The following is a 27,064-nucleotide window of genomic DNA, read 5'->3' as shown; positions in this document are numbered from 1 at the left end:
ATTCAAAGTGTTAATGAAAAATATATTTGACATTTTTAAACAATGAAAACATTTCCAGATATTACAACATGCATATCCTACTGTTAAAAAGAAAGAAATGAAATGAAGCTAAACAAAAACTAAATAAATAAATAATATCATGAGGAAATAAATAAAAAATGACTGCTAGTAGTTTCCCATTATCTTCCTTTATATCTTCACCCTTTAAATCTTAATGCTTCTTTCTACATACATTTATTGTGTTTAGGTTTTTAATAATTCTAGCTTATAAAATGTATTTAAATAGATGTATTAAATATTAGTCCCTAAGCATTTATTATAAGAAGTATCTTAAGAGATTCTCATTTATATATCTAATATCATAAACTTGACCTTTCTAGCATTCTTTTTAACAATAACACATAATGGATGATATTTAAATAAAGTTTTTGTGAGTAGAAACTGAAAGCAATAACCTTTCTTTATACTAAATTCTTACAGAATTAGCATTCATAGAGCATATGACTTTAATTTACTTGTTTAAAATTTTTTTAAAACATAAAAAGCAGAATGAATTTTTTAGCCTATTGATGAAAATGATTTTAAACTTTATACCACAGTAATTACTGTCAATTTTTGCTTCTATAACATTTTTTCAATGGTATGTTCACAAGATAAAATACAATAATTGGTTTTCCACAGAGATCTCCTGGAAAAATCCCTGTACCTAATATTCTTGTTTGGAGGAAGAAACTAGGAAAAACATCTGTCATCTCTTCACCGGGTTTTTGTTTATTTTTTTTTTTTCTACTAAGCTGTTGTACAGAATCCATTTATTGAGTATGCAGGCTATTTCAACAGTGCCTTGCAGTATAAGAGTGGGCTAGAGAAAACAAGGAAGAGAGAAAAAGCATTCATTATTCATAAATATTATTCAACATAAACAGCTTTAAAGGTATTTGTAGAAATACCTAGGGTATAGGGAGCTGTGTTGTGGGCTGTATAACCTTCATTAGTTATGCAAATTTACCCAGGCAAGTTAAATTTAAAAAAGAGAGTGCATTAAGAATGTTTATCACATTTGAAAATATGACCCAACTTTAATATAGTACAGTAGCCTTCTGGACGTCTATACTTAGACTTCTTAATCACAGGTAGCAAGTTAAGTAGAAAAGTAAGTACTTTATAGCAAAATACAAATGCTGGTTTCACTGCTTTCCAGGAACCTAGATAAATGTAACAGCATTAAAAGTAAAAAGTAAAAAAGGCACACTGTTGTACAATATATACATGTTTATTGCTGGGGATTTAAAAAGAATAGATGACCAAAAGGATAACAGAAAAAGGCTCCATAAAATACAAAATATAGGTGTTAGTGAATATTCTTCTAGTGTTTTCTTTTCTGTAAATTTTCTGAAAAAAGATATATGATCTTAATGGAACATAAATCACAAGTATATGTATCTGTCTGTATATATCTGCTTGATCCAATGTGTCCAAAGAACTCTGTTAATTTTGTCTCTGGATGGGCAACTTATCTTTACCATGTTCAACAGCTTTATCCTTTAATGAAATTGATGCATATTTCAGTGATTCAAAAGAAAATGTTAATAGTAGAGTATTGATTCAATAGTTCTTTATCATTATTTTCTAACTGAAATTTTCTTATTTTTCTTATTGGAATATCTGTCTTCATTTCTCTACTCAAAAATCATAACATTCTGTCAAAACTCAATTTAAGTCACATATCCTCCATAAAATCTTTCTTTAAGCATTGTCCTAGTTTCCTGTGACATCTTGATTTGTGTGTGTGTGTGTTGTGTGTGCGTGTGTGTGTGTGTATTTTTGTTGTCGTTTTGTTTTGTCTTTTGGCTTCCTAGCATGTTGCATGTGGTAAGGACCCTGACAACATCACTATTAATGCCACGATGACAATTTCAGAGTTTTCTTCTAGGCTCTCAATTTACTGTATCCTTTCTCAGCTTCACATTCTTAGGTTTATTTGCCCATAGAATGACTAATTTCTACTTGTAGGTTTTTTTTTTTTTTTTCAAAAATTTTTTAAAAAATCTCTTTTTTCCAACCAAATCAATTACAAAGTTTAAGTTATGTGGTAACATATAGTTTAAATCTATCATGCAAAACTTTATTGGCTTTCTTAGCCTAACAGGTTTCTATCACCATTGTTTTAGTGCTCTTTATCCAGTGCTATACATAATAAACAGTAGAAAAACAAATTCAAAGACGTTATGTATTTAGTCTGCCCCAAATAAGGACAATCTGAAAGAAGAGCATAATGACTCTTTTGAATTGCCTCACTAACCTTATAAGAATACAAGCTTTATACACTTTTGAATTGGCTTCACAACTCATCAATGATTTTCTAAATATAGCCATGTATGTTTTCCATGGAACTGTATTAAAAACCCCTTGCTATTTTAATCTAAATAATTTAATAACCTTTTAATACCATAAAATAAACAGATAACTTATTTTAATAAGATGATGATGACTTTTATAGGTTGTGGCATAATAATTATAGAAATTATTACAGTTTATACCTCACACTTTAGTGCTAAGAAATTTAAAACAGAAACCAGCATACAAAGTAAAATGTGATAATTTAACTTAAATGTACCCAAAGATGAAATAAATAAATAACATACATAAGTATGTCTATAAAATCTTTAGCATTGATTTTTTTGAAAAAATCTTCCTTTCCATAAGTAGATTGAATATTAGAGGTTTTTAATCACATATATGCAACAAGTGTTTGTGCTATTATTCTTATAGAGATTAATGAAACTCTGATTTCAGTGCTGCAGTCAAAATACTGCATCTTGCAAAGTGCATATCACAATTTTAAGTTTCTACAATGTTTTATATTACTTGATTTAATCTATTTAAACAGTGAAGCACATGGGGGAAGTTCCTTTCCAAATGTTACCTCTCCAAGTATTTTTCTTCCTCTAATACTGTTTCATTTTACAAATCAAAACAATTGCAATGTGGACATCTGCATGCAGACACTCTCATTTGCAAGAAACTACATTTACAAAAACAAAACGCCAGGAAATGTGAGAGGGAAAAGAGCTGCCACCCAGAATCCTGTAGCTAAGCAACGGGATGTCTTCTCTTCGGTAACCAAATTATCCAATCACCCCCTGTGGGCCCCAGAGCTCTATAGGATTTCCATCGTTTGACTTTAACTTAAGCCATTTCTGGGCTTTTTAACCTCGGCAATCAACCCTATCTTGTCAAGTTTATGGGGTATGAATTTCCATCTCAAAATTGGTCACAGCAGTCCTTCTGGAGGTTCTAGTCTCTAACAAACCATCTTATGGAATACTTAGTAGAACTGATCAAAATAACATGAATGAAACAATATAAGTATTCACGAATAAGAGCAGCTACAATGAATGAGGATTGTTTATATGTAAGATGAGTTATTATTCAAAGTCCCAGTGAATTTCTTTCCACATGGAGATTTTCCAATGTTAAACACAAGAAAGGGAACTTATTCCTAAATGTATGCATTAGTGACATAATTGCTTGTAATAGCCCACCAATGAAATTATACTCTAAAAGAAAGCACCCTAACTAAGCTCTCATGGTTTGTTTTTAGTTTGTGTTGTTGTTGTTGTTGTTGTTGTTGTTTTTAGTTCTGGAAAATACCTTTAGAAATGTATACATATGCCAGACACCTAGGACTTCTGGAACCTGGCAAACCACCTTTTTTTTAGGAACAATGCCATCATAACAGATGGGTGTTAGTGTAGGCATGCCAGGGAATCAAAATGTACATCACGTTCCACAACAAGGGGGCAGAATCTCATCCAGAAATACCCGTCTGTGCCACTGGCTAAAGGAATATTCCACTGTAACTCTACCTTAGAGCCAGCACTTGAAATGATAACTTCTAAAGCCATAAAACAGATTCCCCTCCCCCACACTGTTTTGGCTTTTGAGTATAAGGATTCACATTCCGCTGGGAAAAGTAGAATGGGAGCCATTGAAATGAAATTTTAAGCAGTAAAAATGCTATTATGGCCCATTCCATTTTTCAGCTGAATGACTTACCTAAATAGAAAATCCATTCTGTGGAAGCAGGCATATAATTTCTGTTAAATAGAACCTGGGAGGTCCTTTCTGACTTAACAATTATTTAGAAGTAATTTTTCCACTTTTTGGAATCTGTAGAAATCTATTTTAAATTGAGAATAGTTTCACTAGAACTGCCCTACTGAACATACACAAAGTTATTTCCCATTGGCTATGAGAATTATCTAAATGTTACTAGCTTTCATAACAGAGTTATACTGACAGCCATAACTTCATTGATTGCACAGAACCCATCCTTTGGTTCAAGGATGTTCACCAGTTGTAGTCTTAAATAAGCTATTTGCAGAGGTTCTGGCTTTAACCGGAGTACAACAGAAACATTTCCTGAAATAATAGAAATTTTGAGACTTTATATTGTTGGTTTCTTGTCTGCCTTGAATATATGAATTCATAACAACTACCAAAGCAATCTTTCATTTTTATGATAAATCTTTCATGTGTAATTGGTTTTATTCTGATCATGATGCTGAAGCTAAATGTTTTGGTCTTGGGTGATAATAGAGGCTTAAAGTTAATATCAACTACAAAGACAGTTTTTAAATGTTTGGCCTGAATATTATCAGCTTAAAATTTGCACTCCTATACTTGTTTCTCTTACAAATCAATACTAGTACATTACATTTCACTGGGTATGAATGATAAATATTTTCATTAAAATACTTTAAGAGATCATCAATTAATATACATTTCCTAATAATTATTAATATAATAAACACTTTTTTAAGCATGTATTTTAATGCAAACTAAGACCTTTAGATACATTCTGAGTCACAGAATAATATCAAGAAGCATTATAGTTTTATATCAATCCCCACAAATCATATAGCCTTAAAGGTGACTTTTTAAATTTGTGATTTTTTTTCTTTTAGTTCTGCAGGACTTTTTTTGTTCTTATTGTTGTTAATAAGGAATAATATCTCTTTTCATAATTATAGCAACAAAGTTTAAACAAATTCATCAGATTTTAGTAAATGATAGCATTCTAACTCTCAAAACAGTTATACCTAAATACATTTGGTACAGGTTGTAATACTATATTTATTGTCTCAAGAGAAAATGAAATCTGGTTATTAAGATATATCAAGACTCTCCAGTTTTTAAATTAAGAATAAATCAATTATTGCTGGTGGAATTTCCAAAACTAATACTTCACCCATCAACCTAATTAGTAATTAAATATATCAAAAGCATTGAAAAGAAAAGTAGCATATTAGTTAAGATGCATGAACTATATAAAGGTACAATTCTCCTTTTAAATGCACATATCCCAACTAAATTTCTTTCACAATATGGCTATAAAATCATATGGTGATTAACAACTGTAAAACAAGACAAAACTTTTTCATCGTTTTCAGGATATATTACTCCTTTTGGTAAACTACTGTGGGAAAAAAGGACAGCTGTCACATACACAAAGTTATCTCCCATTGGCTATGAGAATTATCTAAATGTTACTAGCTTTCATTTGCTCTTGTCATTTGCAAATGTGCCAAGTCGACTAGCCTTTCTATTAAAATAAAGACTACCTTAGCCAAACAAGAAATTGAACAGATTCTCAGCTTTGTCTGCAAACATGTAGAGGAAAAATACACTAATGGAAGCAGCATGATTCTTCATTATGGACCCCTCCAGGTCTTGAAAATCATCCAAGGAGCTATGTCATCAAATGTTGAAAATCTTCCAAGGATCCCTTCACACACACCCTTTTTAAGTGGTGAGTTCCGATCAAATGTTTTCTCCATTGAACATGGAGAGAGGGGTTTCTGAAATTAGGCCCATTTTCTAAACCTTGCCCAAGTTCTATCCAAGCAATGACAAAAGATCCAATATAATATTGTTTTCACTTTTTAAGGATGGAAGAACACCTCCAAGGAAGAAGCAACTTATTGTCGTGATTTTCAAGGGCACATCTTGCCTATTATTTGATGTTGAATTCTGTCTTTGGGGGGGTGTGTGTGTGTGTATACACACATATATACGCATGTATATATATTTATATATTTTCCAGCCTTGAGGAATGGGAATATTCCGAGATCTCTTTCTGTCAAGCATCCCTTCACACTTACACAGATATCATAGACATGTCCCTGTTTTTACTACAAATATATTTCCAAATAGGAGCCTTAAGGATATGAAAAAATTTTGCCAACAAGACATAACTCCCAATCTTATTGCTTTTATTTTAAAGTTGCATTTATGTTTCAAGTACTCTAATGCATTTTAAATACCAGATAAATAATATAGTATTATCCACATAGAGCAGAATATTATGAACTATCCATTATAATGTTTATATTTTATATAATTTTCTACTTATATTTCTATAAGTAGTTTCTACTTATTCCTTACTTTTCTAAATGAAATTAGTCAAATACTAAAAAATGGAATAGGAAAGGAAAATTATGAAATTATACACCATACGTTAAAAATTGAACTTGAGATAGAGTCGCTGGACACAAAGGAGGGTTTGCAAGTGTCCTAAGATCATAGTGAGAGAACTTAGACTCTGGATAGACCCAAAAGTGCTAATGTCAATAATGTCAGAATACATATGCTCGAGGAAAGAGTAAAGCCATCAGTATTGTCTCAAAGTCACTTCCAGAACCACAGTGTGCCTCCCATTCAGTTGCCTTTGTTTTTTGGTAGCAATTTGCTCTTTGGAATCTTAAACCACGGTGGTACTTTGAATTTGCATAAGTTGCTTTTCTGCTCCTATGTAAGAGTGTCCAGGTAACACTTTGACAGAGTTTTTAGAGCATCCAGCTGAGCACAGGTAAAATTAATCAATTTTGCATGAGGTGACATTTGGAAGATGAAAGTATTCATGATTGGCAAGAACGAAGCAAATATAGTATCCAAGACAAAAGACTAAGATATTGGCTGAATGAGGTTATCCTTAAGATACCTGCTAAAATCGGTGATTAAAAACTTTTTCATTAAAATTTGGGAAGTCATGGTAAGATATCGTTTTTTCTTTAATATGGCATAATTCATATCCTTAGTAGTATAATTAGTCATTTGGAGCTTCTATTTCACCTTTGAGGATTATTCAGAGTAAAAGCTATAGAAATTTAGAAAATTGTGACAAAAAGAAAATGTGAGTTAGAATCCCACTGCCCCAGCACAACTACTTTGATATACTTGCTTTCATTCTCATATTTTATATGGTTGTAATCATATTATGTTGCTGTCTGAATCTTTTTTCTACTTACTATCAAAAGCGTTTTACATTTTGCTCATTTTTCACAATGATGCTTTTTAATGACTGTATTATATTCTATTAAGTGAATATGCCACTAGAAATTAAATGATCGCTTTTTCATATTGTTTATCATTTAGCTTTTATAAATAACAGACTTGTCAATAATTGAATTTCCTTCCTCGTGTTTTAAAAATAAAATTTTTGTTTGGGAATGATTTTGAATTTATAGAAAAATGGCAAAGATAGTAGAAAGACCTCCCTATCCACTCCTCACCTGAACTTCAGTTACTCCTAATATTATCATATTACATTTTCAGGGTTCTTTTGTCAAAGCTGAAAAGAAAAAACAACATTGGGACAGCAATATTAACATTAAACTCCAGACATTATTAGAATTTCACCAGTTTCTCCAAATAATTTACTTTTAATGGTGCTGTACATTGATAAGGAAGAAAAGTAACGAAATCATGTCTATATAAAGCTACCAGAAGACAAAAAAGGCCTTTCAGGTTATTTTTATCAGTTTTTATGTTGCTTATCCAAAGATCAATAATCACCATTACTTTTTAAAGCCAGGTATTTTTATTCTAAAAATCTAATAATTAGCAAAAAGAAATAGGTAATAATAAATAAACTGTAAAAGTACACACAGATATGTTCCTATTCAAATTCAAATTGCTAAAATATCTAGGAAAACTATTCAGCGATGTGTGAATGCATTTTGGTGTACGTTTGTGCAGATGGGCAATCTTTATTAAACCCCAATTACTTGTTCAACCCTCTTCCAGGCACTGCAAAAGGAAAATAAAATATATCTAACATACTTGACTCTTCTCTCAGAAGCTTAAAAATCTGAAAGCCATCAAACAATACTGTATCTTACAGAAAAAGGAAAATTTTTACCAGAATTTCTGAACTTTCTTTGGAGTTATGTTAACAATTTCTAATAATTGCCAAGTCATCGAATGCTTACTCTGTGACATGAACTGCTGGGCAACTTATTTACTCTCCAAACAACTGACAACATATAGCTCTACAAAAACAGCTAATTCAGTCCCCCCAGTTCAATGAATTGCAGGTCTTGGTGCAAATTTCTGGATCAGAATGAAAACTGGTGGGCCCCAGGAAGATGCGTCTGACAGAAAAATAATAATGACTATTATGTACTTCACATGTATTTACTAATATAATCCTCTTGACAATCCTATGATGCAAGATCTCCTATTAGCTTCATTTAAAGTAGAAGAAACTGAACTACAGAAAGTTACGTAATTGTCCAAGGATGCTAGAGTAGTAAGTAGAGAAGTCAGAATTCAAACCAAGGCTGTCTGATTCTAGAGATGGGTCCATGACTATCCCTCATGCTGGAGAGGAGAAGCTGGGAGGTGGGGAACTTAGAGGGAAGAAGCCATCAGACAAAAGGGGAAATGAAATTAATTGGCTAAGTTCAAGAGATCTATTATACATGGTGACTACAGTTAATAAAACAATGTAAGAAATTAATTGGCTGAAATGAAGTAGATGCCTTGGTAGTAAGCTTTGAAAACTAGGTAAAAATGATTAGACTTGAGATAAATGTATGCCAAATTATATCTAATTTTCACAATAATATAGTCAATAGAAAATTAGAATGCTACTTTGATCACATAAAGCCCTGGGTTTAAAATTACATGGATTCTCCTTCTGTTTCATATGTCCCCTCTTGATTTAGCCTGTGTTTTGTTTCTCTTAAACAGATGGGGGAACTGCTATGTTGTGCAGACTGGCCTTGAACTTCTGGCCCAAAGAGATCCTTCCACCTCAGCCTCCAGAATAGTTGGGACTATAGGAATGCACCACTGCACCTGGCTTGGCCATTTTTATAATATTAATAAACAAAAGATATACACTGTACCATTGTCACTGGTAGCCATATCATGTAACAGCAATTACAGACATTAATTTAACTAACCTTAGATCTAGTTTCAAATGTTCATAACATCTTTCCTTTTGTTTTTAATGTGTTTTCCAGGCCATTTTGAAAACACTCACTGTATCTATGTTTTAAATTCTGTCCATTTGGTCAGAGTCTAAATGGTCGTTTTTGGAGCCCCCTTCGCCTTGGAACATTCTTCACCATTTAATCTTTTAGTGCCTATGCAGTGCTGGCCATTTCTGTGGATCCACAAGGCAAGCAGTTAAAAGTTTGATCCTATCACTTGCCCAGGTTTACCCACAGCAGTTTGCCACTTGGCAATTCTCATGATATAAAAAACAAAGGAAGCTTTAGAGCACCAGGTTCCACTATCAAGGCAGTCTATTTACTTTTTGTTTTTAATTTAAATTTCGATTTTCTGATCTGGCTGTTTAGGTTTGCAATAGTAATCAGGTATTTGTCAAAGTCTTTCTTAGTATTATGCTAATTTCAAATAATTTTTAGTTGTGTTCAATGTTTTTCCTGTTATTTTTATTAAGAAGCTGAGAAGGGATTTTTAAATAATATCTAATGTTTAAATAGCCCAAATTTTATTTTCTTGTCTCTGCAATGTTCAGAAAAGCAGAACACATCATTATCCATGCAATATAATCATCATCAATATCACTGAAGCTCACATTTACTGAGCAGGTAAAATATGTTTTACAGATACTAATTTAATCCTCACAACAACCCTTTCAGGTAACTACTATCTTCATCCCATTTTTCAGATTAAGCTATAAACTGAGGTACTGAGGTAAATTGCCACCTTATAGAGCCAGACTTCAATGCAGACATTTTGATTCTACAGCCCAATAGTTAAATATATCATAATCATTTTACTCAATGTGTAATAGAAGGAAGTTCCTTGACTAATATATTGATTATTGAAATAATTTACAAAAGTATACAAACAGTAAACATTATGCACACATTTAGAGAGAGAGTGGGAGAGTTCAAACTTTTCCAAAACTCGCAGATGTTGAAGCTCGACTTGATTCATAGCCGTTATATTTTTTCAGTTGCCCAGTAGTTTGTCTAACCTAGCATCCCTGTAAAGCCACTATCATAGGAACCACTGTGAAAGGTGTTATTCAAACGTATCAATGGGTTTATAATGCTCTCAGTGTTTACTTAAAAATGATAAACAAATTTCATTCCATAATTATGATCTCGTCTGTTAATATTTCACTTTTAGTGTTCTTTATAGGGGCACATTTATTGCTTGAGTATTTGTGAAGCTAGTTTGAAAAAAATATATTGCATGTAAGTTAAAGTGTCTTCCAGTGTGCATATTGCTTCAAAGACATCAAATGCTGCTTGTGTGTATGTGAAACACATCTGGGATTTATTGATAGCTTATTTTTTTCAGGTAACTGCCATCCTATATGCCATCCTACCTATTTTTATTGATAGATTCTGAGGTTACAATAAAATAAAATCTGTTTACTATTTAGAACATGGTTCAATAAATGACTATATTATTCTGTTGTATTTTCTCTTAATGTAATCAGTCAAAAATAACAAATCAAAAAGTGTTTGCTTGTGGCGTATTATTTTGCTTCTAAATTTCGTGGTAATCTAGATACAGGCAATAGGCAACTGTAATAAAAATTAATAGTAAAAGATAGTTTTCAGAGTTGAACTAACTAGAACACTGTATTTGGGTTGACTTTCATCGCAGCTCTCTGGAGGCAGGACTTCCACAGAATAGGTGATCTACAATAAAAGTCTTTAGAGTATTCTTGCTAGTGATGGTACAAGGAGATGCTTTAATAAGCCCTTGAAATCAGATTTTTTGGCTTTGATAATAAACAGTTGTGAAATATTGGGCAAATCATTAAGTGTTTTAAAGTCTTCATGATTCTTTTAAATCTTAGGTTTCTTATTTATATAATGGTAATAAAACTGAAAGGCAGGTGTAAAGATGTAATGAAATCATACATGTGAAATGCCTAGCCAAATGTTATTTCCTGGAAATTAGGAAATACTTCACATCCTGGAAATTCCCAAATGTTCAATATCCTGCAGATTAGGAGTTGGGGTATTAAAATAAAGATCACAATATTAGCTGCTATTGCTTGAGCTTAAATTATTGCTCCGTTCTTTCTTAGCTGTGTGACCTGAGGATTTTATAGCCCTCAGAAGAGTGTTCAATAAGATCAACACCCAACAATATCACTACTTCTCCGCATTTTACTCATTACCAACAAATCCATCCCAACATTTCCTGTCCTTCTCCCTATCCTCTCCCCTGTTTTTTCTTCTTCTCCCTTTCCAGAGCAGCAACAAAAAGATACAAAGTAAAACATAGAAAATTGCCCTATTCCCCCCAAAACAGTACAACCATGGCAGTTGTGCCTCATCAACAAAAGTTGTGCAATTGTAATCTCTTGTAATTCGTTCTCTTCTAGCCAGATGTTTTATTTGGTGTCACCACTGGACAGATCAAGTAAAAACAATACTTACAATCCAGGCTGATGGCCTAGGGAACAAACATCACATGACTTACAATTAGAGAGTTTAACAATTGGAAAACTGATGCCAACTTGTAAAGAAATGCATAACTACTGAATACTACTTGACAATGCATTCTTTACAACAAATCTTTCCAAATCTGTCCACTTCAGCTTCAGCTTTTATTTTTCAAAGCACAATATTCTTACACATAACTTTGAAAAAGAAAAGATGAGCCATAGTATCTATTTACTTAAGAGAAGTTAGATGGTGCATGTAACATCTCTGTTACAGTATACAACAATGACTGACTTTAACCCTTAAATTACATTTGTCATTTGCTTTGACTGCAAAGTGACCTATACTTATGTATGTTGGTTTACAGCAGATAATGCCCTTCAGTTTTTAACTAACATCAAAAAATAAAGACATTGCAGTAAAACAAAGAAAGTCTCTATTAGCTAAATACCAAAGCAAGAGTTAGCCTACAACTTCTAGTACAACAAACATTTACAGAGAACAAAATGCCAAAAGGGGACTGCTGGGTTTTTCCATTACTTGCTCTCTTTCTTTCTTCATACTTACTGGAAAAAGTGTAAGCTTTAATTCAGCTTGTGTAAGTACAGCTCCGTTGCTGAATAATTTTGTGGCCGTTGGCTAAATAACCTGTCTGTGCCTCAGATTCCTTATCTATAAAATGGAAATAGCAATTACAGTAACTTTCTGAGAAAACTATGTAGAGGATTAAATGAGACAATACATGAAAAGTTTTTAAACAATAATTGAGATACCATAAGTGCTCAATAGATGTTAGTTATTAACACCTTAAATAATACTTATTTTAAAAAAATGTGTGCTGTCTATTCAACACGAAAACTTGCCTACCTTGCAAGAGTAAGAAAAGAGTAAATTAAACCACCAATAAATGTCAACAACCTAATTCGTGGTACTATCTTAACCAAACGTTCAATTTAGTTCTGTATTCTAAAGTCGTAACAGAGTGGCAGGAGTCAAATGAATAACTCAGAAACATTTCTCTGGTGGCATTTGAACAACAACACAAAATAAATCTCATAAAAAATATAAAATTATGGCAACAATCAAAAAGAAAGATGATGAGGATCTAAATGCAGGCAGCGGCCTTAATTATGGAAAGAATGGGAGAAATATGAGAAGAACAAAAGGGACAGACTACACAAGCATATTGCTAATATAACATGGGTGGTACCAAATAAATTCAATTATATTGTTATTTTTAAAGCTTTCCAGAGCAGGAACTCATCTTATTTGCTCTAGTGCATACTTCATACAATAATCGTTATTAGTCCAAAATTTATCTCAGTTCACACGTTTTAGAGAATTATCATATGTTGCATTATAGAGAGTGCAAAGGATGCTTATAGCTGGTAAAATATGATTAGCTTTATTAGTATATCAGGCTAAACTACCCATATGTTAATCAATATATTTATGCTAATTGCTAATTTTCATGTCTCACAACAAAGGTGCAAATTGTGGCATCATCTGACCTTCAAGGCACACATAATACCAGTGATGCTTTTTTTTCCTTACTAAGTTGTGCAACTGCTAAAATTAATTGTACCCCAGGGCTATTATATTATGCGTGAATTGTCACCCAAATGAATGACAATGTTTGAGAGGGAGTGGAAGAATAGGGATTTAGATGTGTTCTCAGTGAATGCTGCCAGCTACATGACAACTGACATAATACCCAATTACAAGATCACTAATTAAAGCTATCAAATCAAGCCTGTGTAATTTTTGCCCATCACTAGGATTTTCAACTTTAGCTTCTGAATTTTCCTTCAACAATTAGGAAAAAAATCCTTTTCTAACTAGTTTTTCCCAACATTCTGAAACTAGGATTTATCATTTGATGAGTCAGAAAATATTGTAATTTTGCTATGTCCAATTCTAACATGTAACGACATAGTAACAATATGCTTTGATTTTATTTTTCATGTTTCAGAAGTCAAAAAGAGCTAAGAAAGTCAGATACGTTTCTTCTTTTAAGACTGAAGCAAAGAAAGTGAAATCTCTAAATTTCCTTGCATTCCTCATGAAATCTCCTGATTTCATGAGGAATGCAAGGACATAGTAGGAGGAAAGAGCCTTACCAATATACTATTTATTATCTTCTTTATTGGAAAAAAATAGCTGGTTAAAAGTATAGCTTTATATCTACTTTGTTCAAAAACAAGATGAACATAATGGTTTAAGTTTTTCCATATGCAAAGTAGAGTCAACTTTTATTCCACAAGATAATATTCAGTGAATATCTTAATCATTTGGATGAAAATTTTAGAAATGTGTGTATATATATATATATATATACACACACACACACAAAGACACATATATAGCATCATATACATTTACTGGAGTACATATATTTAGATATACATATTATTTATTGTGTGTATATGTGTATATTTGTGTGTGTGTGCGTGTAATCTTTTCACCAAAGAGACCTACAAATTTGTTGAATATTATCTTTGGTTAAAAAAAAAAAAAAAACTTTAGACAAATTAAATTTAACAGAGATTCACTGAGCAAAGAACAATTTGAAAATGGGGTAGCCCACAGAACCAGAATAGGCTCAAAGTGACTCCGGGGTCGCCACATGATTGAATAACATTTACAGACGGAAAAAGGAAAGTAACATACACAAAGTAGGAGCAATGTACAGAAACATCTGGATTGGCTACAAGTGGGTGTTTGCTTTAGTTGAGCCTGGTTTGTATAGTTGGCTGCCTGTAGTTGACTCAAGTTCAGCTGCAGTGATTGGCTGAGGCTCAGCTACTTATGACAAGAGTAGGTTGCAATCTGTTTACACATCAAGTTGGGTTACAGTTTATTGTGTATGGAAAAACCTTTTGGCCAAGTGTAATTTAACCATTTCCCCTTTTGTCAACTTCTTAATTGAAAACGATTAAAGAAAATCTTAGGCATTGAGGTCACTCTGTCATCATTGTAAATGGACTTATTTGGTCTCAAATCCCTTTGGAGAATGGCAGAACAGTGGGTTTTGTAGGTGGGAACAAGGAAACCGAACAGCAGGAAAAAATGCTGGGGAGCATCAGGTCTCTTCAGATTTCTTTTTTGTAAGAGAGCAGAGGAGGCTTCCCTATTATCCTAAAATCTCCTGTTTGAGAGAGGAAAACAAAAATGGGCCTGTTTTGAGATTTATTTCCTTAAAGTTTTAGTTTTATTATGTGGCATTTAACATGAGTGACTTCATTTTTATTTGGTCTAGTCTGTTGGGACCTAGTGCCGGAGCTCAGTCCAAAACAGTGACCTCCAATAATTTTGTTTAGAAATTTCTCCCTTTCGATCAGGATCTCATCTAGGTGTGCATGTGACCAAAACTTAGGGCATTAGCACTATTCTCAGTTACCATCATTTTAGCTTGCCAGTCTCACTATATCATTCATAGGTTATGGTGTCCTCATGAATGCAAATTTCTTTAACATTTTGTCTTCCAATCAAAGAAAGTCTATTTAACATTCTACAGATGTCTGCATGCAAACATTTAAAACTTTTGAGAGAATACAGTTCACCAGAAAGACTATTATTATGACTATCAAAAGGACAATACCAAATATGCTGCTTAGCCAGGGTCCCCATAAACCAAAACAACTAAAATTAAATAGATGAAAGAATGTGCCAGATGAAAAGTGTACCTATTTTAACCAAGCAGCCTGTTTGTTAATCCCTTGCAACCAAGTCTCTAATACCTGACGTATTCCTCCATGTGTAACAAGAAGTGTGAGCAATTGCAGATTCTTTCCTGTTCAGCTAACAGGTAATTTAGAGCAGTTCTATTATTTAGTACAACTTTAACAAGAGAATGTAAAGAAATCTGCTCTGCAATTACAGCCTTTGCAATAGAATCTACTATAGAGCCTATTATGAAGGATACATCTCTAATTATTGCCTCTTTTATTATATATTTACTCCAAGCTCTGGAAAAGGGGGCCTAACAAATGATGCACATCTAGAAGGGTGAAGAGCTCCTGACAATTTTCTCTTTAATGTATGATGTAAGGTAAGAGGAGTGGACCCGTGCTCTGTTTCTACTGATTTGGAGCAGCAGCGAAGAATTTGAAGCCCACATTGGCCCTTCATCTTCAATCCAACAAGACATAATGTTGCCATGGATTAGATGGGCTGTGAAATCCTCTATAAATAAAACTATAACCCTTGGGTGAACAGGAAGACCTATTGCTCACATATACATTATAACAGTTTCTGGCCAAGAGTCTGAGACAGAATTACTACAGGTTAAAATAACATTGTGGTACCGCGGCATATAGTTAATTTGCAAAAAACTCCATTTGAGTAAGTCTGTTTTGTAATATACTCATTGGTCTGGCTCTGCATACCATTAAAACAGAGAATACCAACAAGTTGGTTGAGAAATCTTACCACTGCTACAATTCGGACAACAGTTACATTAAGGATGTTACTAAAGTAACCCACAAAGTAAATTACAGGATCCCTTAAGTCATATGAAGACCTGGGTTTGATATGACAGATTCAACACTCTGTCAAGTTATTCACAGATATTACTAATGGTGAAATTTTAATTACAGCATTCTTCTGCTGCTTTGATTTGGATGATTGTCCCCTTCAAATCTCATATTGAAATTTAATCTCCAACATTGGATGTGCACCTAATGGGAGGTTTTTGGGTCATAGGAGTGGATCCCTCATGAATAGATTAATGTCCTCTCAGAGGGTATGGGAGGGAGAAGTGTGACTGAGTTATTGTTCTATTTTTTTCTCATGAGTTCTGATTGTTAAAAACAAAAACTAAAACTAAAGGAAAAAAAAGCCTGGCACCTCCCCTCTACTCTGTCCAGCATCCTGTCTTGCCATGTGATCCCTGCACATGCTCTACTTCACTTTCTGCCATGAATGGAAGCAGCTCGAGGCCTTCACCAGGAACAGATGCTGGTGTCATGCTTTCTCTCCAGCCTACAGAACTGTAAGTCAAATAAACAATTTTTATTTATAAATTACTCAGTCTTGGGTATTTTTTATAGCAACACAAAATGGACTAAGACAGAAAATTGATACCTGTAGTGGGGTATTTAAATAAAGATACCTGAAAATGTGGAAGCAGCTTTAGAACTGGGTAATGGGCAGAGGTTGGAAGAGCTCGGAGGGCTCAGAAGAAAAGAAAAAGTTTGGCACTTCTTAGAGATTGGGTAACTGATTGTGATCAAAGGGCTGATAGAAATATAGATGGGAAAGAGAGTGCTGAGAAGATCTCAGACAGAAATGAGAAAATGGGAACTGGAGCAAAAGTCACCCTTCTTATGCCATCGCAAAGAACCTGACTGCATTGTGTCCATGCTGTAGACCTTTGTGGAAGGCTGGAACTTAAGAGTGATGACCGAGGATGTCTGGTGGATGACATTTCTAAGCAGCAAAGTGTTCAAGAAGTGGTGTGGCTGCTTTTAAGAGCTTCCAATTAGATATGGTAGGAAAGAAATGTGTTAAAGGTGAAATTTACAATTAAAAGCAAAGCAGAGAAAAAAAAAATTTGGAAAATTTGCAGCCTGGCCATGTGGTAAAGAAGAAAAGGGCATCTTCAAGGGAAGAACCCAAGGGTGCTATAGAGCAACCACTTTCTAGAGAGCTTACTGTGGATAAAAGGGAGCCAGGTGCTAATAATCAAGACGGGGGGAAAAGGCCCCAAAGACATTTCACAAATCTTCTGAATTATGAAGGCCACCCCTTCCATCACAGGCCCAAAGGCCTAGGAGTACAGAAGATATGCCTGGGACAGGCCTGGGACACTACTGCCCTGTGTCACCTCAGATGCTGCTCCTGCATCCCAACAACTCTGGCTCCAGCCACAACTTGGACAGCCCCAGCTTCTGCTCTGGTTGACATTCTGGAGAATGCAAGCAGTAGCCTTGGCAGCAACCATGTGTTGCAAAGTCTTCAGGTGCCCATAATACAAGAGCCATTCTTGCATTGGCTTGGTAGCTTAAGGGATATATTGAAAGGCCTGGATACACTAGAAGAAGCCTGGTACCACGTCAGAGCAACCAAAGAGAGTCCCTACTAGGGCAGTGCCTAGTAGGGTAATGAGAGCAGTACTGTCACCCTTCAGATCCCAGAATTATAGAACCACTGACAGCATAAAATCCTAGCCTAGGAAAGCTGTAGACACCAGGCTCCAAACCATTAGACAGCCACATAGACTATGCCCAGCAAAGGTATGGGCAGGGCTTCCAGAAGCCTTAAAAACCTACCCCTCACACCCCAGTGTGCCCAAGATGCAGGATATGAAGTCAGTGAAGACTATTTTGGAGCTTTACAGTTTAATGTCTGCCCTGCTAATTTTTGGACTTGTGTGGGGCTTGTTATACGTTTCTTTTCACTGATCTCTCTGTTTCAAGATAGAAATGTTTATTCAGTGCCTGTGCAACCATTATATCTTAGTAGTAAATAGCCTGTTTTTTATTTTCCTGGCTCATAGCAGGAAGAAACTTGCATCGAGTCTCAGATAAGACTCTGGACTTAGAGTTGATTATGGAACAAGTTAAGACTTTGGGGGACTATTGGGAAAGGCTGATTGCATTTTGCAATGTGAGAAAGGCATGAGATTTAGGGGCCAAGGAGCAAAATGCTACAGTTTAGATGTTTGTCCCCTTCAAATCTCATGTCAAAATTTGATCCTCAGTGTTGGAGATGGTCTTGGGAGTGGATCACTCATGAATAGATTAAGGTTCTCTTTGGAGGGGAGGGGATGAGTAAGTTCTCACTCTGTTAGTTCCTGTGAGAGTTGGTTGTTAGAAAGAGCCTGGCACCTACCCTCTTCCTCTTTTGCTTACTCTCTCACCATGCAATCTCTGCTCATGATGATTCCCCTTCACCTTCTGCCATGAGTGGAAGCAGCCTGAGGCCCTCAACAGGAGCAGATGCTGGTGCCATGCTTCCTGTACGGCCTATAGAGCCATGAGCCAAATAAACCTTCTTTCTTTACAAATTACCAAGTACCAGGTATGTCTCTATAGCAACACTAAATGGACTAAGATACCTGCCAAGCACAAGAGGTAGGCATAAGGAAAAAATTAAAAATTAAGAGAAGTAAGAGTTTCATGATAGCAGAGAAGTCTTGATCCATGATCTTGGGACAGCTCCTCATGCCTAAGCTGCCTCTGCTTCTGGAAACTTCCCTGACTAGCTTTATCTTAAGGTCTTCAGTGAGTGTACAGTTCCTACAGTCTAGAGAGGGCCTTTTGGCTTGTGAGATGTGCACTGAAGTTTTGAGGCCCTGACATTTTGCTGCAGTGTGGGTGGCAAGAGCAGTCTTTCTCTGAATATGTTTTTAGATGACCCAATCTCTGGGTTCTAGATCATGAAGGGTTTGATTTTCCTCAGTTGTTGGATCAGGAAAAGGGTACGTTACCTTGTGAAAGCACACATTAGAATAATGTATTAAAGTCTTGTAGCATTTCATGATTTTAGAGTTTAGGAAATCAGGAAATACATTAGGTTCTATTATTAGAAGCATGGGCCTTTCAATGACTATGTCATCAGGGGTCGACTTATATGTTCTACTGAAAGTGCATCTTATTGTCATCAATCGGAAGTGCCTTTGACCTAGACAATCTTGTTGATTCAGTTAGCATTACCTAATGCTATTGTATCTGTAATACCTTATTTAATTGTTTTCCAACTTGTCCAGTAAAATAAGTACCTCTATTACTGGAAATTTCTCCAAGAATGTCCCATGAGGGAAACACATTTTCTAATAACCATTTTACCTGTTGTTATACCATTAGCCTTCTTTCATGGAAAAGCTTCTATCCAACCAGAAAACATGGATTGAAAATCACAATTGAAAAAAATTCTTCTATAAATGTTCAAATAGACCATTAGGCAGCAGAAATGTACCTGAACTTGTGAATGTCTTCACAAAATTAAGGGTTTGACTAAACAAATATTAGTCATAAGTAATTTTGCCAATTTTAGAACAGTCACCACACCATATTTTTTAATATAATTTTGATCATTTTGTCTCTTTATGATGAATCATGAAGTACATAGTTTTTAATAATGGAAGTTTTAAGTACTCAGAAGGGACCAGGTGGCTGTCCAGGCTCTCCATGAATCCATGCTTAACACTGGATTTATATTCTCTAAAATATCAACATTGTTTCTGTAATTCAGGTTCATAGCACTGTTTATTAAATGGGTTAACACAGGTAATTTAACGTGATCATGGAGTTCATTCAAATTGCATGTCTTAGCAATTTTAGTACTGGCTGACTTAGCATGAAAATCTGCCAAAGTATTTCCTTGGTATTTAATTAGTTCTTGTACTGCTTGAGTTAGCAGTTTTATGAGCCAGTCAGTCTCTTCATTAGAGTTCTGGGAATTCTTACTGAGTCCAATGGTATGATCTTAAGGTTATCAGCAACCTGTGCTTGCCAGAGTCATTTCCAGTCTTTCCATGAACCTCCTTGAAGACATAAAACTTTAAGACTATAACTGCTTATAAAGAGCTTTCTGAAAAAAAATCAGAATTAACAATTAACTATAGACAGTAAGACTTGAAATGGTTATGGTTAAAGAGGCAATTGGCAAGGAAATTTGGTTATTTCTATGGCCCACAGTAATTTAATGTAATAACTATAATGACTGATAACATATCCCGAGCTTATACAATTTTGGAACATGTATTAATAACATATCTATACAACCATAACTCAAGCTAAAAAGGTTAAGTATGATTTCTTATTTAATAATACTTTCCATATAAGTTAACATAGCATATAAGTGGTTTTCATATATCTCTTTTGGATGTTTCAGGGGCCCTCTGGAACATCTCAAAGTTAATTTGAGATCAAAAAGACTTAATTTTGATTTTAAAATTTGATTTTTGGAAGTCTACCAAATATATTAAGGGTTTAAAATACCTAACCAAAATAGGATCACATGTTGCTGTAAAATAATAGTCATTTAACCAAAATGATAATTAAAACATCTTGAAAAATAAAAACTTTTACTCTTTGATAAAGAGGAGACTCGGTTTTCCAAATAATCAAAAGACCTAATAAAGTCAGAATAAAGCACAGAATATTTGTTTCTCTTTCTCTTTCATTCTCTCTTTCTCTCTGTTTTTGCAGTTTACTCAAAAGGTGAATAAAAATCTTTTATTATCTCTTATTAATACAACACAAAAATCTTGCTTAAAACAGAAAGCTAAATTTTATTTTCATATTAGTCTTCTCTTAAGACTCAATTTTTAAAACTCTTATAACAAATTTATTTATTCTTAGTTTAACCACACAAGATTTTAACTATTTTTTTCTTTCTCAAACTTTCTATGTCCATTCAATTTTATCTATATTACTTTTTTATTTGTTTATTTTGAAGCAATGTTTAAATAATGTCTAAGTGAGATAAAATTACTTTAAAAGAAAATACACTTTTATATTTCCTTTATAACCTGTCTCACCAAAAACATATTTTTCCTTTTTTTATTATATATTTTGCATACAGAATTGTTACCCTTATTTTTAGCAGTTTTAATTATATACATTAATTAAAATTTTAACTCTTAGTAACTTTAATTTCCAATGAAGAACCTAGAATATAAGCAATTTTGAACTGTTTTGTAACAGTATTTGTAGATCAAAGCCATTATATAATTTTGAGAAATATATGTTTAATCAGTGTTTTATGTTGATTAATAAACCCAAATATATTTAGCTTCTCTATACCATATAAAAACATGTTAAAATATATAAACTTAAAATTGTTCTTAATAATTAATGTTTCAATATTTTAACTTAGACTTAGATATGACTCAGATATTTAATGAGTTAATTTAACATGACTTGAAGATTTTACGTTGCTGAAAAAATATTTTTGAAACTATGACATGTTCATTTATAAACTTTTATGCCATTTACATTCGGATAATTTACTCATTCTTAAGAATTATGCGAGGATTGCTCATTAAGCTAAGCTAGTCATTGAAAAAGTTCTGGAAATACCACCCTAAAATAATGTCATTTTATCATGCTATTGCTATGAATACAGGTAAGCAAAGCAAGGCTTTTTAAATTCCCTGCACCTGTCAGATTTTCCCAAGAAACTCAATTGTCATTAATTCTCTTTCCAGGGAGATCCAGCAATGAAGGAAGATTAACTTTTATCGCTGGAAAGGAGACTTTGTCATAACCAGACAGATATTGTCACAAACCATCACCCATTTTTCTAAGGGCCCATTCATCTTTTCCAAACACCACTTTCTACCTAAAGCCTAAATACCATCATTTGCCAAAGCCAAGGAAGGAGGGCATAGGAAAAGACCTAGTTAAAATAAGATGCCACGAAAAGCAACTTAAACAAGGATAAGGCTTGTTATGTAAATTTAAACCAATGCCTTTTCCACTGTAAGAGTTTCTAGTTACTCAATCATTCCTCTCTTCCTAATGCACAGAGATATAAACTCTTACAAACAGATATTTTCTTTATAGATGTAATTTTTTTTTTTACAAAAGGGTTTCAAAATAGCCAGCTAAATGCCAGAAAGTTGTACAATTCTACAGAAGGACAGTGTATGTAAGGACAATGTACAATGCCATATAAGGATATTTTGGTCAATGATGGATTGCATGTATGATGGTGGTTCCATAATATTATAATACCATATTTTAACTGTACCTTTTCTATACGTAGATACACAAATACTCAGCATTGTATTGCATCAGAACAATAGCATGCTATACAGGTTTGTAGCCAAGGAGCAATAGGCTACACTATACAGCGTAGGTGTGTAGTAAGCTATACCATCCAGGTTTGTGTAAGCACATTCTATGATGTTCACCCAAGGACAGAATTGTCTATGACACATTTCTCAAAATGTATCCCTATTGTTAAGCAGCGCATGACTGTATTTTGATGACTGATTTAGTTCAGTAGGAGAGCTTTTTGACTTAGCTTTTATTTCTTAACTAAAATTACATAGTTCAGGGTGGAGGCCATTAACAAATAGGACCAAAAAGTGTCTTCTGTGCCTGGACTCAGCATGGACACCTCTGAAAAAGAAGAAAGCCTACTTTACCTGAGAGCCACCTTTTATAAATACTGTATGCAGTTTTCTTTTCACCTTTGGGATGGGATAGTAGCTAAGCCAAATGTTAGCAGAGTTTATTTTTTTAACAAGTAGTCATTTAAGCTTTTTATTTTTCTTTTGAAGCAATTTTTAAAGGAGGCAATAAAAATACTGAAATTTTTGTAGAAGTTTCTGCACGTCAGTAGCAGTCCCTTGGTGAGCCTAATTTGGGAGCCCTCATTTTTAAATGCACTTGTTAAAGTACAGTGCTGTTCATTCTGAATGTTCCACTGTAATTTTAAATTATTTTCTTTAGTAAGATTATGCCATTTTTGTAAGTATTCTCTGCTTCTGAGGCCTAATAACTGTACACCTAAAGGTAGGCTTAGCTGGAAGGTGGAGCACTCAGTTCTTCAGAAATTCTGGATCCCATTTTTATGCTGAACCTTGGCACTTGTTCTGAGATCCCCTTGATCAACATTGTCAGTGATTTTTCTCTAGCTAGACTTGCAAGTGAAAAAAAAACAAAGAGAATCGAACACAAAATTCCCGCAAATTTGCAAAAGCAGAGTTCGTACCCTCTGCAGTGATTGCCGTTTACCGCCTGTTTCTGCCTGGTCTGGTCAGACATTTGAGGCCTCTAACGGGATCCAATCTAGTAAGTTATTGTATCTGATCCAATCCTGGACCCATTCCAGTTTTTATGCCAACTTCTGAACTCAATTTAGATCAAAAATTGGCCTAAACAAACTCAGCTCAAAACACAGGTCCATGAAACTTCAGAATCGGAGAAATAAGTTACCCATGATCCCCAGTCGCTGCAAGTGACCAATGGACACGATGACCCTGGAAGGTGTCTCGGTCTTGGTCAGTCAGTGCTCCTGAGGTCCCCCGAAGCTCTACTTTGAATCCCACTTCTGATGCCATCTGTTAAATGAAAAACTCTAGACAAATTAACTTTGATTTGATCAAAAACCAATTCCAGAATGGGGCAGACCTCAGAACCAGAATAGGTTCAGAGCAACTCCAAGGCTGCCACATGGTTGGATAATATTTACGGATGGGAAAGGAAAGTGTTGTGTAGAAAACGGAAGTATGGTACAGAAACAGCTCTATTAGTTACAGCTGGGCATTTGTCTTATTTGATCTTGCTTTGAACAGCTGGCTTCTTGGGAGTGGTTGACTGAAGTTTGGCTGTTGTGATTGGCTGAGACTCGGCTACTCATTACAAGAGAGGGTTATAGTCTACTACTTTACACAACAAGTTAGGTTACAGTTCATTAAGTATGAAGTAACCTTTAGGTGTAATACTTACATTACAGCAAAGTATTGATTACCAGTCGGAAGCCATGCTGCTCTTAATGGTAACTCTGGACTTGTCCTTCTTCTGCGTGACTCTAATTTTGACCTTGACACGCAGCTTGCTGCAGAAATCAGCCATGCCAGCCAGGCGCGGTGGATCACGCCTGTATTCCTAGCACTTTGGGAGTCCGAGGCAGGTGGATCACGAGGTCAGGAGATGGAGACAATCCTGGCTAACACGGTGAAACCCCGTTTCTACTTAAAAAAAAAAATACAAAAAATTAGCCGGGCTTGGTAGGGAGCGCCTGTAGTTCCAGCTACTCGGGAGGCTGAGGCAGGAGAATGGCGTAAACCCGGGAGGCGGAGGTTGCAGTGAGCCGAGATCGCGCCACTGCACTCCAGCCTGGGCAACAGAGCAAGACTCGGTCTCAAAAAAAAAAAAGAAAGAAAGAAAAGAAATCAGCCATGCCACTGCAGACCAGATTAACTGCCCAGCAGACCGCTGAATCGTGAAAAATAACAAATTTCTCTGGTAAGTCACTGAACTTGGAGTGGCTGAATAATCAGCAATAGAGAACTGATCCATTGCATTAATCCACTGAGATTATTAAGTTGATTCAGCAACTGGATTTTCTTTTGCCAATAAACACAACTAGTAATACAACTGATTCAGCAAAGAGTCACAATTCCATGTGTAAGAATTGCTGGCCTGGGTGACTGGTGATCAACTCTAGAGATGAAAGTACTGTTAGAAGCTTTTCATTTCAGTGGTGTTAAAACTGTTTTGTGGATGCCCTGGTTTTCAGGAAGAAATCCAAAGTCTGTCTGAAAAGAAAGGCCAGCATTCTGCTCTACTTCTACTGGACCACATGTGTTCAATACAGGGCTTTTCAGAAAAAAAAAAATCCATTTTCTAAAAAGGGTCAGCCTGAAAAAACATTGTTATAAAGGTTTGAACATCACTAATCTTGTCCAGCTGTATTAAGAATTATTAAAACAGACCCAGAGAAGTAAGGTGGTTTGTTCAAGTTCATGTAACTGAAAGTGACAGAGCAGAAATGTAACTCCCTTCTCTATCCACTAACTTGGGCTTTTGCCTCCTACAACATCCTGAGACTTTCAATAGGGAGGGAAGGGTGGTGTCTGCAACCACAAATGGCTGTACAGCACCCCGTAAATCAAAAAATGCCTTAGCACCTGTACTTATTCAGTTCATCAACAAGTATTTATTAAACAACTGTCACCATCAAGTAGGTCCTACCTAGGCATGTTCCTCCCTGAAGGAGCAGGACTCCTAAAGTTACAAAGATACATAGCAGGACAGATGTAGCCTTTTTACAAAGTTCTAAACCTCATTTGCCACTGAGTGTTTATTAAGACAAATAAAAATCCATTTTCCTTTCCCACCTCCTTTATCTGAAAAGAAAATTCAGTCCTTTCTTTAAGTCTAACAGTTTACATACATAGTTAGTGTTTTAACATTTAAAATTTTCAAGTTTATTTTTAATACTTAGTGTTTATCTTTACGTTATTGAATAGAAAGAATAGGCACTTGAGCCCCAATACCAACTCATCATTGTATCGCACTGCCCACAAACTAAAGTCCAGTTTGAGTATTGTAAAGGAGCTCCATTAGTTTTGCCAACCAAGAACAAGTGAACAGTTTTTGCTTCTAAGTGCTGTACTAATGAGTGCACTGTATTTTTCTGTCTTCCACTCTGTAGCAAATAGTGAAGTCTTAGAATATTTTCAGGGAAATAACTTGTACATTGTAAAATCGTCGATAAAAATGAAAGCATTTCATTATTAGATAAGGACATTCCTGTTTCATGGTGAATTCTATATTTGTTTTTACCCAAAGTGCATCATTAATAAGTAGTCTTTATTTAATATTACCTTGTCCATTTCCCTATGCAGGATAAATGAATATTCATATAAATAAAAATTATTTACAAATGAGTAAATAGCCCCTTGATTACATCAGAATTGTTAGTAAAGAGCTTACTATATTTTAGATACAGTTTGAAAAATGTGCTCTCCTCCCTGGTTCCAATGAGGATATCACACATTTTGTACCCAAATAAAAGTGATACAAAATTAAGAACACTTATTTCGCAGTTGAGAATAATCATATTCCTGCCTTGGAGGAAGAAGGTATAGAAAGAGAGTGATAGCCATTAGATTCAGCTTCAGCTGCCATTTGGGAGACCACATGCCAGATACTTTCACTACAGTCATTTGAACCTCCAAGCAGTCTGGATGAGGCAAACATGATTATCACCTCTTTTCCACAGATAAGGAAACTGAGAATCAAAAATATGTGTGAGAAAAATAGTTACTTTACTGTAGAAAAACCTTGCAGACACTACCTGTGGTTGGCAGACTAATTCTCCCCTAAGATGTTCACGTCCTAATCCCTAGACCTGTGATTATATTATGTTACTTGGCAAAGAAGAATTAAGGTTGCTAATCAGATAACCTTAAAATAGGGAGATTAGCTTGGATTAGCCAGGTGGGCCCAATAGAATCACAAAGGTTCTTAAAGAGGAAGAGGGAGGTGGATGAAGAGATCAATCAGGGAGACATTTGAAGAAGTTTTGAATCTGGCTTTGAAGATGGAGGTAAATGAGCTAATGAAATGCAGGCAGCCTCTAGAAACTACGAAAGGCAAAGAAACAGAGCCCACAAAAGGGAACACAGCTGTGCTGACACCTTGATTTTAGCCATGTGATACCCATGTTGTACTTCTAACCTATAGAACTATCAGATAATAAATGTGTGTCATTTTAAACCATTAAACTTGTGGTAATTTGTTACAGCAGAAATAGGGAACAACTACATCACCTTTATTAAGTGACAAATTTCCCATCACCAGGATGTCATATTGATGTCATGTGCCACCTGATATGATGCAATGAGGGGGACATCTCTTCTCTCT

Source organism: Macaca mulatta, chromosome 3 (assembly GCF_049350105.2).
Source record: "Macaca mulatta isolate MMU2019108-1 chromosome 3, T2T-MMU8v2.0, whole genome shotgun sequence".
Taxonomy (NCBI): Eukaryota; Metazoa; Chordata; class Mammalia; order Primates; family Cercopithecidae; genus Macaca; species Macaca mulatta.
This window is presented reverse-complemented; position numbering follows the sequence as displayed.